Genomic DNA, 14,679 nt, shown 5'->3' on the forward strand with positions numbered 1-14,679 from the left:
AACAAGCACATTTCAAAATGTTAAAATGGTACTTTTGCCTTCCATCTTGTCATGGTAACTCTTGTAAAATACATGGTGGGACAGAGAATGTGACAAATAATTCATCACAAACTGAAAACAAGCCAGATTGCAAGCCTCTTTTTATTAAAAAAATACAAATTCAAATACATCACAGTATATCTTAGTGTCTGATTTCATATAGGTCAATTAACACAAGCTGTAATATAAAATTGGCTCATATTGTTTGAGCAATTTGAAAATACATTAATAACGTGATTGCGTCAATCAAATAATTATACTGAAGTGTGGTTAAACAATTAAATGCATTTCTTGGTATTCCTGCTGCTGCATAACAAAAGCAACTTGTAATATTTTCCCCTTTAGTTTTATGTGCACGCTGTGGTGGTTATCCTGTCTCCCCCTTTCAGCCCTGCCTCTCCTCTATTGTTAGTCACCTCGTTTATTGGCTGCAGCAGCGGCGGCGTACTGGACATCATCTGAAAGTGCAAACGACAGGATGCAATAAGCTGGAGAATAGCAGCAATCTGAGGGAAGTTCTCCATTCACCAGAGCTCCCTAACTCTCTGTCTTCTTATCCTGAGAAGAAAATAAAAAAATCAATACGGGCTCACAGGGCTTGATAAAAGTGTAACGCCGAGAGAGCTACAATTCTGAATAGAGTAAATTTAGGCGATCAAAAAAATTCCAGTCGCCTATACAAACTAACAAGTCTGTCGCCACAACTGTCCATCATCCTCCACCAAATAACCAATTCTAAAAAAAAATATATATATATATATATATATATATATATATGGCTCTGGCTTGCAGTAAAGCTGCGTCACTTTAATATCAATGCGTATCCGAGAACTTAACAAAATAACAGCATTCAACATCGTTCAAAGGAGTCACTATAACACAATTTTGCAGTAATAAATTAAATAATAATGCATATATTTGTGGGGACTGGCCTTAAGTTGTATTTTACAAATTTAAGAATGTGCAGAAGTTCGCAAGTTACTTCCTGTTAAAAATGAAATGGCTGTTAATATGAAAAGATATTTTATGTTTTGTTTCCAGCAAAGTTGAGTCATTTTACAATGTGTATCCGTATTGAGTTTAACAAAGTAAAAGCATTCAACGTTGTGCAAAGGAGTGGCTGTAACACAATTTAGCAGTAATAAATTAAATAACAATGCATATATTTGTGGAGACTGAGGTCAAGTTGTATTTTACAGTTTTTATAAATGTGCAGAATTTCACAAGTTACCTCATAATAAAAATTTGTCAGCTCTTAATATGAAAAGAAAAATGCACTGAGCTGTCAACATTGTCTTACAAACGCAAGTATGCCATGTAGTGACAGAAAAATGACCAACATAAATCAATGTCACACTCATTTTTTTTTTACAGTACAATAACTATTTAAAAAAAAATGTTATGAAATTACTGTGACAAAATTTCTTCCCACTTTTATGTTAACAAGAGTATGAAAAATAAGGGGAAAATATTGTACACATTATTATAAATGTAGATATAATTTGAGACATGAAATGGGCGATTAATTTGGTATTATATATATATATATATATATATATATATATATATATATATATATATATATATGTGTGTGTGTGGGGGTGTGCGTGTGTGTGTGTGTGTGTGTGTATACATCTTTGTAACTGGTTTACACAAATGCTATAAACCTTTCCCTGAGTTTCTCGTGAACTGGATCCTTGATGAGGTCTTCACCTATCGCGTGCCCAACCTCACACACATTAATTCAATTACAGTAATTCCAGCAGCAGATGACCCACTCAGCTAACACAGCCCATGCCAGCCCCACACCGGGCCTCTTGGCACCTCTTTAACCTCAGGGATTAATTGGGATTGGCATTTGAAATCCAGATTTGTGGTGTGTGAGCAGTACCATAGAGTTGATGTGATACATTGACTCAACACAAACAACTGCATTTTGGTGATGGCAATGTGATGAGGAAGGAATTGTTGAAATTATAAGAATATGCTTTTCTAAGGTTATTACTTTATAATATATTACAAAATAAGTATTGAAAAGCAAATAATAAAAATAAAAAAATTTAATAAATGAACAATTTAAATACACTGGTTTACTGATTGCAGTGGATTGTGTGGTGGTTAATATTTTTGCATCATGGCTCTGAGGTTGAGGGTTCCAATCTCGGGTGCGACCTTCCTGTGTTATTTTGGTTCCGGCTTTCCACCACATTTCAAAAGCATGCATGTCCATAAATTGTCCATAGGCATGACTAAGATTGGTTGTTTATCTACCGTATATGTGCCCTTTGTCATTGTCCGGCATCCGGTCCATGGTGTAACTCTTGCCCTGTGTCAGCGAGGATAGAGTCCAGCACACCTGTGACGCTAATGAGGAATAAGTGTTACAGAAAATGTATGGGTGGACAATTAACTGACAAATGCCTACAACAGAATGTACAGTATAGAATTCATACTTTTGAAAAGAACACGTACAATCCAAGTGTAGACTTCACAGGTCTGCGATCTCCCTATAGTCAACTTAACATCATCCAACATGGAGATCTGTGCAGCATTTAAAGGAAATAAAAGGAGTCACTTCGATTGGCGGTAAAACAAGTCGGCTGTGTTCATACCCACAGCGCCGCAAAACGCATTTGAAATGTGCCACACAGCATCGGCTTGAACGGGTTATGGAAATACTAGGGATGTTCAATACCACTTTTTTTTTAGACCAATATAATACCGATACTCAAATCTTCACTACTCACCGATACCGATACCAAGTGCCGACACATTAGTACTTATGTTACATAAAATGTCCCCCCATAAAAATGACAGATACATTTTTTTAAAGACATATACATCCCAATAATAACAAATTTCCTTCAAATTGCTTGAAATGAATGGCAATTATATTTTTTCAATTAGCTCATAAAAGTAATTTACATAGAACACACAATAAAATTTATTTAAAAAAAATTATAAATAAAATGAAACTAATAATCCAGTGGCCAGGGGAAAAAAAGTCCCAATCAAAATATGGGGTTGTCCAACTTATTTTTAAGGAATACAGTGAAGTACAAATAATTAAATTCAATACAATAGTGCTTCAAGTAATTTAGTAAAATCTACCATGTTAAGAATTCCTCAAGATGTTTAGTGTGTGATGTTTAATTATATTTTGTTTTGAAATCCATGCTTTTGATTTGGAAGGCTGCTCTGTATTTCCGTTTCCTGTTTCACGTTCTCCATTCGTCATTCATCTCATACCAGTGCAGTAGTCAATGACAATATACTATATAATATACAAAGATCTATCTATACTTCAGAGCTAATTAAATTGTTGAGTACAACTGAAGACTTATGTGCTCTCTTACCGGTGCCCCCTGTGGCAGTCAGTAAATGCAAAATAACCATTTCTGCCTTTAGTTCCTGACCGATACCAGTATCGATACCCGTCGCGAGTGATGATACCATGAAATGTGTCCTAATATCGGCCCGATACCTGCATTGGTACTTGCCTATCCTTAGAAAATACCAAAACTTAGTCTAGCCTGCCCCTGCGCAGATGACACAGCACGCCGACTTACACTGGACACAAAAATAGAGCCCAAGTCTTGGCCCACTAAAAGATGGACCACTAAAGTAGGTGGGTTGCCATGCCAATGACAGAGACAATATGCTACTTAATGCAAAGCAGTCTAAAATCAAGATGACCGTGACGCAGTTCATGTTGCTTCATATACTGTATGCTGCACCGAATATACTGTGTTGTTAAAATACCAATTGATACTGTGTGGGGGGGGGGGGGGTGCGTGTGTGTGTTGTGCGTGAGTGTGTGTATGTGCAAGCGTTCATGTGTCATGGATCAGCTTATAAGAAACTCACCACCTGGGCTGGACCATGGTGTGCCCTAATATGCCATTGACCTGGGTAAGACACCCAGACAGCCTTGAGACATTTAAAATCATCCGTAACACGGGCAGTGTGTTCCATTATGTTCCGGCCTTAAAGCAAGTATAACCATGATAGATAGATAAATAGATATATAGATAGATAGATAGATAGACATTGACCAAACTATGCTTGTCTGTTTCAATATGTATATATATTTTAATCTCATTGGAAAGAAACCAAAAGGATTCCAATTACAAAGGGCAAGAGTCAATCCAATTGGAAAACAGTTGGCAGTCTCGTGTTTAAAACCTTAAGAAAAGATTACAGATGGGCCATCGCGTGCATATTCGGAATGCATTGACTTAAAAGCATCACTCTGGAACTATTTGCCTAAGTGTTTCTGTCAGAGTTACACAGCGGCCAATTAATTGCAGGTCTTTACAATATGGTGCCGAGCAGTTCAGGGAAGCAGCCATAAACCGCCGAAAGACGAGCAACAGTACAGGCGAGCAACCTTTAAACACAAGTGTGAAGATTAGGCTTAGTCTACTTAAACTTCAGATAAACAATCAGATGAGAGGCAAAACAAACAAGCGAACATTGTTGGAAATAAAATTCCTTTGTTATAATTCTTCTAGTTTATAACCAACTGGCACATGACTTTTACATGGCCAAGTATGCACAGTTTACAGCAGTTGATTCTGAAGCTATTACACATGATCGATGAGTGTGTTGCCATGTAAACACACACATGAACAGACACTCATGCACAAACACACACACACACACACACACACACACAGAAAGACACGCAGGAGTGAGCTTCATTTTGAAAGGGTCTTTAATCACACCTAAGATATTGACTGATCAATGACAGATATGAGGAACAGCTGTGGAATTCTAACAGAACTACATTGCCTTTATTTTGCTTCATTTTTATCTCGGATTATATTTCACTCATTGTTAAGAGGCTCGATACTCCGCTGAGGTATTAATTAAAATACTAAATATTGATCGATACGTTATCAGGGCATAGCAGTCGGTCCACAGGCTATTGATCCAGCCTGTGATTTATTATCATATTTAAGAAAAATCATTTTGTGTGATTATACAGAGCAATTGATTTTTAGCAAGGGGTGTAATTCTTTCTCTTTGTTTGTTTTGTGTTGCTTTTTTTTTTCTTTTTAATTGCGCTTGTTATGTTTGGGTGCAGTAGATTGTATTCGGAGATCACTGATATCCTTGGTATTTCTCCCCCTTGAGCCCCCTTCCAGCCCCCTTCCAGCCCCGACCCAGCCAGAACGATACTACTCTTGTCACTGGGAATAATGGCTTCTGGGATTACCTCTTTAATCACAACAAAGATTAACAGATGGCATGAGAACAGTTATTAGCAAACATCTTGCACTCATCAAATCAATAAGATGATTTGTAATCAGGATGTCGGCGCAAGCGAATAGGGAGTCGGGCCGCTCAAAGTGAAAGATACTGGCAATCACAGGCTCCTGTGTCACAATTACCACGTGTAGGTGCTCTTCTCTCGCTATTTGGCGCTGCTCCAAAACACACAACAGACTGGAAGCGACGTAAGACATTAACAAGGCAAAACACATCATGGGTAGCATTGATTGCTTGATTGGTTACCAAGAAAAGTCACTGTAGGGGTAATGACGAAGAAGCAAATATTTCTGCTTGAGATGAGAGGGCTTCCGTACAGCTTAAACAGTAATAGTTATAACAACCATAATTGTTATCATGCATTAAGATGAAACACCTGTTACCTTCACTTTTCTCAGACTTTTTCCAATGCTGCCATCCATGACATTACCAGAATATCATAGCACTTACTAAGCGTCCAGTGAAGTCATATTCTAAGTATAAACACATGCCGGGCATATTTGCATGGTATTTGGGAATTGCTATAATATGGTGTGATGCTTTAACTAATGCATTAAACTTTAATTTGTATTATAGCTGTCAAACGATATACTTTTTTAATCAGATTGATTACATCTTAGAATTTTGATTAATCACGATTAATTGCTTAATTAAAAACACTTTTTTTTTTTAATCAACATTTAAAGAGCACCTGTTATATGTTGTTATATGTAGCCAATCGTGTTCTGCGATTGGCTGGCAACCAGTTCAGGATGTACCCCACCTACTGCCCGAAGCCAGCTGGGATAGGCTCCAGCGCACCCCTGCGACACTTGTGAGGACAAGCGGTAAAGACAATGGATGGATGGACTGTTATATGTTAATTTTTTCGACATTTAATGTTATGAGGACGCCTTTAACATTTTTTTGATCCACTGCACACTCTCATCCTACTATTTTTCTAACTAGTTAATAACTAAAAAAAATGACCCCAATATTTTGACGTGAACAAATATACTGAATGTCATACACAAACATTTATTAAATGCTCTACTTTAATGCATGCAGATATGTTTATCGCTCAAACTAGGGATAGACCCTATTGGGAATTTTGACGAATAACGGTATCGGCCTTTTTTTTTTTTTATCTGACGGACGATAAAAGGTAAATCTAAAACCATTTTTATCTCAGGGAACCTTTTGATTTTGTTTGACATTAAAACAAAGTAATGTGAAAGTTTAAAAGTAAAAGTTTTTTAATTTTGGGAAAAAATATTTACTGTATTAAACTCTAGAAAGCTATGAATGTACTTGTTTATGTTTACATTTAATTTTTTAAGATGTAGTGATTACCTTGGGAGCTCCCTGAACATTTTGTTAGAAATGTAAAAGGATGGTCTATTTTATAAGATTAAGAAGAAAAAAAACTTCTACATTTTCAAAAGTCTGAAAATTTGTTTGAGATATAGAAGAGCACGTAACTCACCAGAAAATATCAGCCCCTGCACTAAACAGAATCTGAATTCTAGATTGAGAACCAAAACAGGAGCAATCTGCAGTTACTTAATCAGTCATGTGATATGTTCACAATTTGTACCTTGACAAAAAGTGGAGGAAACCAGTTTTACATGCAAAAATTAATTGCCTTTTATTCAATACAGTGTTATGAAGAGAAATTATTTTACTGGTTTGATTATTTGCATTTTTTACATATGTAGAAAAGTTCTATAGTAAAAAAAACAATTTTATTAGTAGCAAATTATTGTAGCAAATGTAGCATTTGCAAATGGCCCCTGGGCCTTAGTTTGGACACCCCTGATTTAGAGGGTTTGCTTTTAACATCTTTATGATTGAACTATGATGACATCCACATACATGCTCATCTGTCTGCCCATACACCAGTCAAATTCACCATAATCACGTTAGACCAATTGTGCCAGCATTTAGACATGGTCCAAAAATTACACAAAATAAAAATCACACTGGTAACAGGTATGGTTTTAATTTGAAATGCTACTTTGAAATCAGGTCCTAACTTTCATGAGAGTTTACCTTCATCAGAAACAAGGCAAAGGTTTTATTCCGATAACAGTATATTTGATATTATTATATGACATTATGTACAGGACAAACATTAACACAACACTTAAATATAGCGGGGGAAACTGAACTTCAATAATGATTCAAATCTAATGTAATGCATGTGGAAGTTAAATACAACTTGTATCTAAAACATGTTTGAAAACAAATGGCTTTAAAACACGTGTGTCAAGATCCGGTCCTCGAGGGCCTGAGTCCTGCATGTTTTCAAGGTTTCTCTACTCCAACACACCTGATTCAATGATCAGGATCATTTCCAGGCCCCTGCAGAGCTTACTGGTGATCTTAAATATGAATCAGCTGTGTTGAACGTGGGAAACCTCTAAAGCATGGCCCTCGAGGACCAGACTTTGACACCATTGTAAAAGATTGAATGCAAATGTATTTAATGCAAATGTATTTTAAGTTAAATACAACTTAGCTGTACTCAACAAACAGACTGTACTGGATTTTAAAAAAATAAGAAAGTTTAAGCCACTATAAAATTATGCGAACATTTGATTCAGCTTTTTTTTCATATTCATCATGTTCATGTTTGTAATTTTAGCTGCTCAAAAGTGCAAAAACATATTGTAAATTCACAGAACAACACAATGCAAAAATAGCGCAATATAGCTTTTACATTGAATCTCTATAGGTTATACAAGTATGATCAAGCTGGTGAGATGAAATAAGACCCCAAAATATTTAGCTTTGAGAATATATGCAAAGCATTATTATAAATTAAGTTATTCAGTATAAGTAGGTGCCAAACACATCACACAACACTTACACAAACATGCATCAAGAACAACTGCTACCCATCTAGCCCATTCTGGCTGACACAGTAACAATACAAACAATTAGGCTATTCAGTAGTAGCAACTGTTTAAACCATCACAAAAATCTTACATTTCCAAGATTCAGCACACCGATCATATAATGCATGCCCGGCATCCTTACACTTACACAAGCAGAGTTCAACACTGTCACTGAGCTATGCACTTACTGGGATTAAGAAAGGCAAACGGTGCCAAAAACAATGACAGTATAAAGTAACTGATGCTGTTTAAAAATGCAAAGGCTTCTATTGAACAGACACATACAGTATCAGAGGGCCACAGAAGCCAGCAGTCCACTCTTTGAACTGCTTTCAAGAACATACACAATACACACAGAGGCTTTTGCATACGCATGTATGTGCATATATGTTCAGCCCTAATGTGAACCTGAAGTTTTTGCAACACACATGTATATTCGTCCAATCACATAATTGCAGGTAGACACAGGTAGGCAACACTCCCTCAACACACACAACTATGGAAACACACTCAGTCACTTGTCTAGTGGCGAATATCTTTCCAAGGTCAAACCTGACAAGGAATTCCAATGAGATTAAGTGTCATCAGTGTGGCTTTAGTCCTTTTTTTCTCTCGTTGCTCTTGGAAATGGCATTAAAGCTGCAGATGACCGAGGCCTCGGAGTAGTAAAACACTTTCCTCTCCCATGTTGCAGATCTATTTAATATAAAGAATACCCCATTCAAACATTAAATTGTCATAACTATTCTATGGGCCTACAAATGAGTTCATTATATTTTGAGCATATCAGTAGTGCGGGTAGCCAATTGGTTCTGTCCCTCCCTCCCGTCAAAACCCAGTTTTGTATGGAGAACCAAAACTGCCGAAATTATAAATAAATAAATGACTAAATAAATAAAGGAATGACTAAAAGTGAAAATTAAAACGGACACTCTGTCAGGTCGAAATGTCATTCAAATGAGCTTGTCTTGGGTTGGGCTCCACAGCAAAAAAAAATAAACAAATGTGAGAGCAGAGCGTTTTTTTTATTGGTTGATATTTAATTCTACTCATGTATTTAATTTTGTATTTATTTTTATATATTTTTTTATTTTTGGGATCTTGTTTTTTTATGTTTTTATTTATTTCTACTTTTTATTTTTTTATTTTTTTTTATTTAGGGATATATATTGTTGCTTTGATTTCCATTTATATTTATTTTTTGGATTTAACTTTTGAATTATATTTTTTAATTTGTTTTTTTCCCCACTATTATTCATTTATTTAGTCATTTAATTACTTTTAATTTATTGGTCATCAATAGTTTTTCCTCTTCTCATCGTAAATGCCCCCCCCCCCCCCAAAAAAAACTAAAATTAATAAATGAATATGCAAGTACACAAAAGATAAATGCTGCTGTGAGTTGGCACTGAGTGCTTGATGCTGACAGCTTATTTAGAGATCATTACAGAATTTGAGATGGTCCGGATGATCACCTTTTTGCTAAGTAGCAGGCTTGTCAGTGTGTCAGGCAGCATTTGGTGCACTGCATTTCACACTAAATTTGACACTCGGGCCTTTGGTGGCAACAATGAGGATTTTGTCATCGCCTCTCGAGTGCCAACTCGATGTCCAATTACGCTCCAGCTTCTAATTTAATTACAGTAGCAGAAGAAATAGGTTGATTCAATTCATTTCAATTAGTTCAGATTGGACCAGTCAGATCAAATTTTGCTCATCTCAAGGTGGGAGCTATCCGTCACCTTTTATTTCCACTGAAATAATAAATGTGTCCGAAATCCAATGTTCACGGAGGAGACACGAGCAGATGATATTACACCTCCTGATCTTTGACACATCCTTTGCATCTTTAAAGACCACACACAACCTTCAGGGCAACTGATACAACTGGTAAAGTAGAACTAGTTCATCATGTCCACTATGCGCAGTATGTAAGCACTGGTGACTATGTTTTCTGTTCCTTTATGTCACAAACAGCACACTACAATCTTTATAAAGACAAGGGCTTCATCTGTACAAATAATACTACTGTAAGTTAAAACACTTTTAAACATGAAGAACTTTTACTTCTTTATATATGAGAAAGGGAAGAACACCAACCTCTGAGGAAGGCTACAGACCAGGAAAAGTACAGAAAACTTACTGTATAATGTGCTTGTTTTCCTTCCAATTTAGTATTGGTATAAATCCTTTTCGTACCTTGGGAGGGTATGCCTTGGACTGGTAAATGATACTTTCATTTCATTAATTTAAATGTATTCAATGTCCATTTAATTATTTTACTCCAAATGTTAAAACTAGGGATGACAACATTAGTGTGTTAATTTTGAGTTAATTTAAAGTTCCTTTAACGCCACTATTTTTTTTAACGCACGATTAATGACCGGCCCTTACATGGAAAACCTGTACTGGGGGAATTAGTCGCAAGGCAGCAGACACATACACATCTAAATTTTGCAGTAATAAATATAATAATAATGTATATATTTGTAGATGCTGGGGTCAAGTTGTGTTTTACAATTTTAAAAATGTGCAGAATTTCACAAGTTACTTCATGTTAAAGATTAGATAGCTCTAAAGAAAAATTTAGTGAGCTCTCACCATCTACTGACAGAAAAATTACCAACACAAATCAATATCACACTCATTTTGTATCGTACAGTACATCTTTTTAATTTTAATTCAATTTTATGATTTTTTATGAAATTACTGTTTCAATGACTAAAAGATGCAGTCATATTTCTATTAGTTTAAAAAAATTTCCACTTCTATATTAACAAGAGTATGAAAACTTAGAATAAAATATGTTATTGTGCATTTTATTTACAATTAGATTTAGAACAGATATAAAATTTGTGATAAATCGTGAGTTAATGATTGAGGTCATGTAATTAATTACGATTAAAACATTTTAATTGCCTGCTACCCCTAATTAAACATAATTTAGTGATCGATGAACAATCATGTAGAGCTGCAGAATTAGAACTTGTTACCAGGCAAAGTTTATTTAGCTCAATCTTTATTGCCCCATTGACCAATGACAAAATGACAGTTTGAGGTCAAGCACAGTCAGCTGTTTGAAAGGCTGACAGTTCTACGCCACTTGACAGACACACACAAATGATTTTACTACACTATCAGACATATTTATTTGCTTATTTACACATAATTACGCTAGTTTTCTATTAAACCACTCTTCTGTTTGAAACATAACACTTAAAAGTTGGAAAAATGTATAATTGTGACAGTAGTACATAAATAAATCTGATCTGTTAAAAAAATAAAATAAAAAGCAGCTGTCTCTGGTTGCATCTTATTCCTCTACTTTGATGTACAAGAAACCGCTGCACCCGATAAAAAACAACCAATCAGAGACAGAAGATGTGGCAATTATTTGTCACACATATGCGGGCACTCATATAGCGGGCACACTCCCACAACCTCAAAGAAAACAAAACTTAAAATAGCTAACATTTAGGGGCTCTATTTTTGTGCTGAGTGTAGCACCAAGTCAAGTCCAACTGTGCGCATGGATGGCGTTTTCTTCTTTCTTTTGGCATTTTGGTAGATGAGTGTTTGCACTTTGTGGGAAACTGTCTTCACTCTCAGTCAACCCAAGTGGTTTTCCTTTGAAATTCAGAGCACGTGAGTCGTGAGGCGTGTGGCCGACATGACGGAAGCATAAGGGACTCGATGGAATCCATACAGGAGATCGCAGTGCGTAAATTATGTTTATAAGGGAGTGAAGAAGACTTCCACTTGTGGATGATGTAAAGTTGGGCACTGCGAAGTGGGCACTTGGAGACCACCTTCAACCCCCAATTGTGCTTTCGTGTGTGACAAGCCCCCCAGCACACACACTCACACCCACGCACACCCACACCCACACACACGCGCATGCGCATGCGCACGCACCCCCCCCCCACACACACACACACTACTTGTGCCACAATATATATATTAAAGGTGATAACAACAACAATAATAATAATAATAATAATTAAAATAATAAGAAGAAGAAGAATAAAAATAATAAAAAATAAAATAATAATAATAATGCATTGGATGGATTGATTTCTCCAATGATTTCAGACGGTTTGATGGATGCTGACATAATTTTTTATGAAATACAATGACATACACCACACACATCAGTGGAGCGCAGAATCGGTCTGCCTGCGCCTGGATCTAATCTACCAAAATTGTGTTTCACCACAAGCGCCACAACTTAAATCTGGCTTTACCTGGTCGAAAATCTAGTCTACCTTTTGTCTCCAAATTGCCAGGTGTGCCAGGGTCGTATAATAGAAAACGACCAAACTTCAGTCTGTTGGAACACCCAGCGAGGCGTAGCATGGTGTGCCAAATTCAGAAACACGTTAAACTAGAATTGAAAATGAAGATTTGCCGCTTTTTACTCCGCATTCTGATTGGTTGTTTTTCCCCTGGCCTGGTGGTTTCATATATATATATAGTGATGAAACTAAGAAGCTATATGTCATATTGATTCCAAAATTGACTCTGCTCTCTGATTGGTGCTGGTGTTGACTCAGCACTGTCTGGAGCTGCTATAGGCTGCAACAGTGGGGGAGGGGAGGTGTGCGTGCCTGCGTGTGTGCGCGCGCGTGTGTGTGCAAGTGTCATGCACTAGTTGCGCGAATACGTCTCAAGCGCGTACATGGAACCGTCAAACTTTTATGCTCTCTAATCTCTGACAGAGGTAATAAAAAAATAATAAAAGAAAACAGTCTATCATTTACCTTTGGTGTCTTCTTCACTGTCCCGGCCTCCCACCTCGGTCTGTATCCTCGGTGGAGGAGAGACAAGCTGACGCAAACGACTGCGCCGGAGAGAGAAGAGGCGACTCAAGAGAAGTGAGCCGGTGCATTTTCAGGTGGAAAGCGAGGGTCTGCACAATCAAAGCAGAGCGTTTTAACAAACTCTACGCTTCCAAAGCGGGTGAAAATGGGTAAAATGTTTGTTTGCGTGATTACACGTTTTCCTCTGCTCCCTCTCTCTCTCTCCTTCCACTACTCCATCCTACTTTCCAACCCCCACCTTACCGGAGTGCAGCTTCCGTGATGGGGCTCCGTTTATGCTGCAGTCTGCTTAAAGGTTTGGAATATGGATTTCTGTGTAAACCACAAATTATTATTGCTATTTTATTTTTATTTATCTATTTATTTATTTATTTGGGTGCGTGTATTACGCAAAATAAAACCCTATACGACACGTTATAGCTTGGAAAAATGTAATCAAACTTTATTTTCCAAATCATGTACATCCCCAGCGCATGTTCTCCATGCACCCTCCTCTCACGCTCCTTTTACGCTGCTCGACGTGCGCGTGCGTGTAGCCCACCCCGAGATTAAATGGCACCTCGTCTTGAATGGCAACTTCCCCTCTCCTTTCATCATCAGCCGACTCACGATTAGGCCCGCGGAGAAGATTGTAAAAGAGAAAAAAAGGATCTTCATTCCTCCCGCCTTTGTGATGATATTGATGATGATGATGGCCAAGTGGACAGTTTGATTTTTGTGTGGCGAGCTAGTTATAAAGAATCGATACTATATCAAGGGGGTAACTTTGGTGATAAAGGACTTCAGCCACTCCGGCTATTCATCATAAGTCTGTAGCAAGCAGATAGGTCAAAAGAAATTATATTGCTCTAAAGAGTGTGTCTCCTTATCTCTCGGTAGCAGGGGAGAGGAGGACAAGCCGATCGATACAGTAGCCGCCGTGGACTCTTTGCAATTATCAATAGCTGATTTTGTCTTCCTGGGGCTGCATCTATTAATACCAGATAATAACGGACTTTTGGACATAACTTACAGGGATGATCGAATGAGTGCAGAAAGAAAAGTTTGCTCCGGACGACCTTGTTGCCAGCAGATTTGTCTCTCGTATGAGGTGGAGACATGCAGGGGCAGTCAAACAAACAAGGAAGGGGGCATACAGCTGAGCCCTTCTCAATGAAAACGCTCAAACGCTGACATTTTTTGAGAATGCTTTAATCATACGTGACCAGTGGCAATAATAATAATAATAATAATAATGGTGATAGTAATGGTATATTAAATTATCTTTTTGTTCACGGTAAATGAATTAAAACTGACCATTTATTCCTGTTAATTAAAAGTATCTAGTATCCAATTTATAATTCAAACTCATATTTTCTACCAATAGGCCTTTAACAACAACAACAATAATAATAATAATAATGTAATTTGAAAATGTGTTTCTATTATCAATGCAATTAATTATAGGACAAAAGCAAGCGTAAGCACATGCAAGATATGTGCACTTATTAGTCATGTGAACATGTGATAAGCCACCAAAAATGATCACATCAAAAAATAAATACTATTCAATCTAGAATTTGTATGACAGCTTGACAGGCGTTGACTGGTAGAATGTGCCGGGGCGTCATGGGATGGGAGGTCAAATCAAATGTGGGTGTTGACACGGGAGGGTGAGGACGCTCCAT

The 14,679-nt window shown here is 37.0% G+C and overlaps 1 long non-coding RNA gene across 3 annotated transcripts; it reads right to left on the reverse strand.

The window, feature by feature from the left end:
- Positions 1-123: 123 nt before the first annotated feature.
- LOC147171870 (uncharacterized) lies at positions 124-13,216 on the reverse strand. Of its 3 annotated transcripts, none has more exons than XR_015095424.1 (3): positions 12,953-13,216; positions 2,311-2,403; positions 124-497 (listed from the first exon to the last, which is right to left on the reverse strand). It is a non-coding gene; the product is annotated as an uncharacterized LOC147171870 (long non-coding RNA). The 3 variants fall into 3 exon arrangements; XR_015095422.1 differs by having other exon boundaries at positions 124-597; XR_015095423.1 differs by having other exon boundaries at positions 124-597; positions 2,311-2,580.
- Positions 13,217-14,679: the final 1,463 nt, after the last annotated feature.

The sequence above is a fragment of the Leptonotus elevatus genome, chromosome 6, assembly GCF_054856555.1.
Source record: "Leptonotus elevatus isolate MCC_2025b chromosome 6, RoL_Lele_1.0, whole genome shotgun sequence".
Classification (NCBI taxonomy): Eukaryota; Metazoa; Chordata; class Actinopteri; order Syngnathiformes; family Syngnathidae; genus Leptonotus; species Leptonotus elevatus.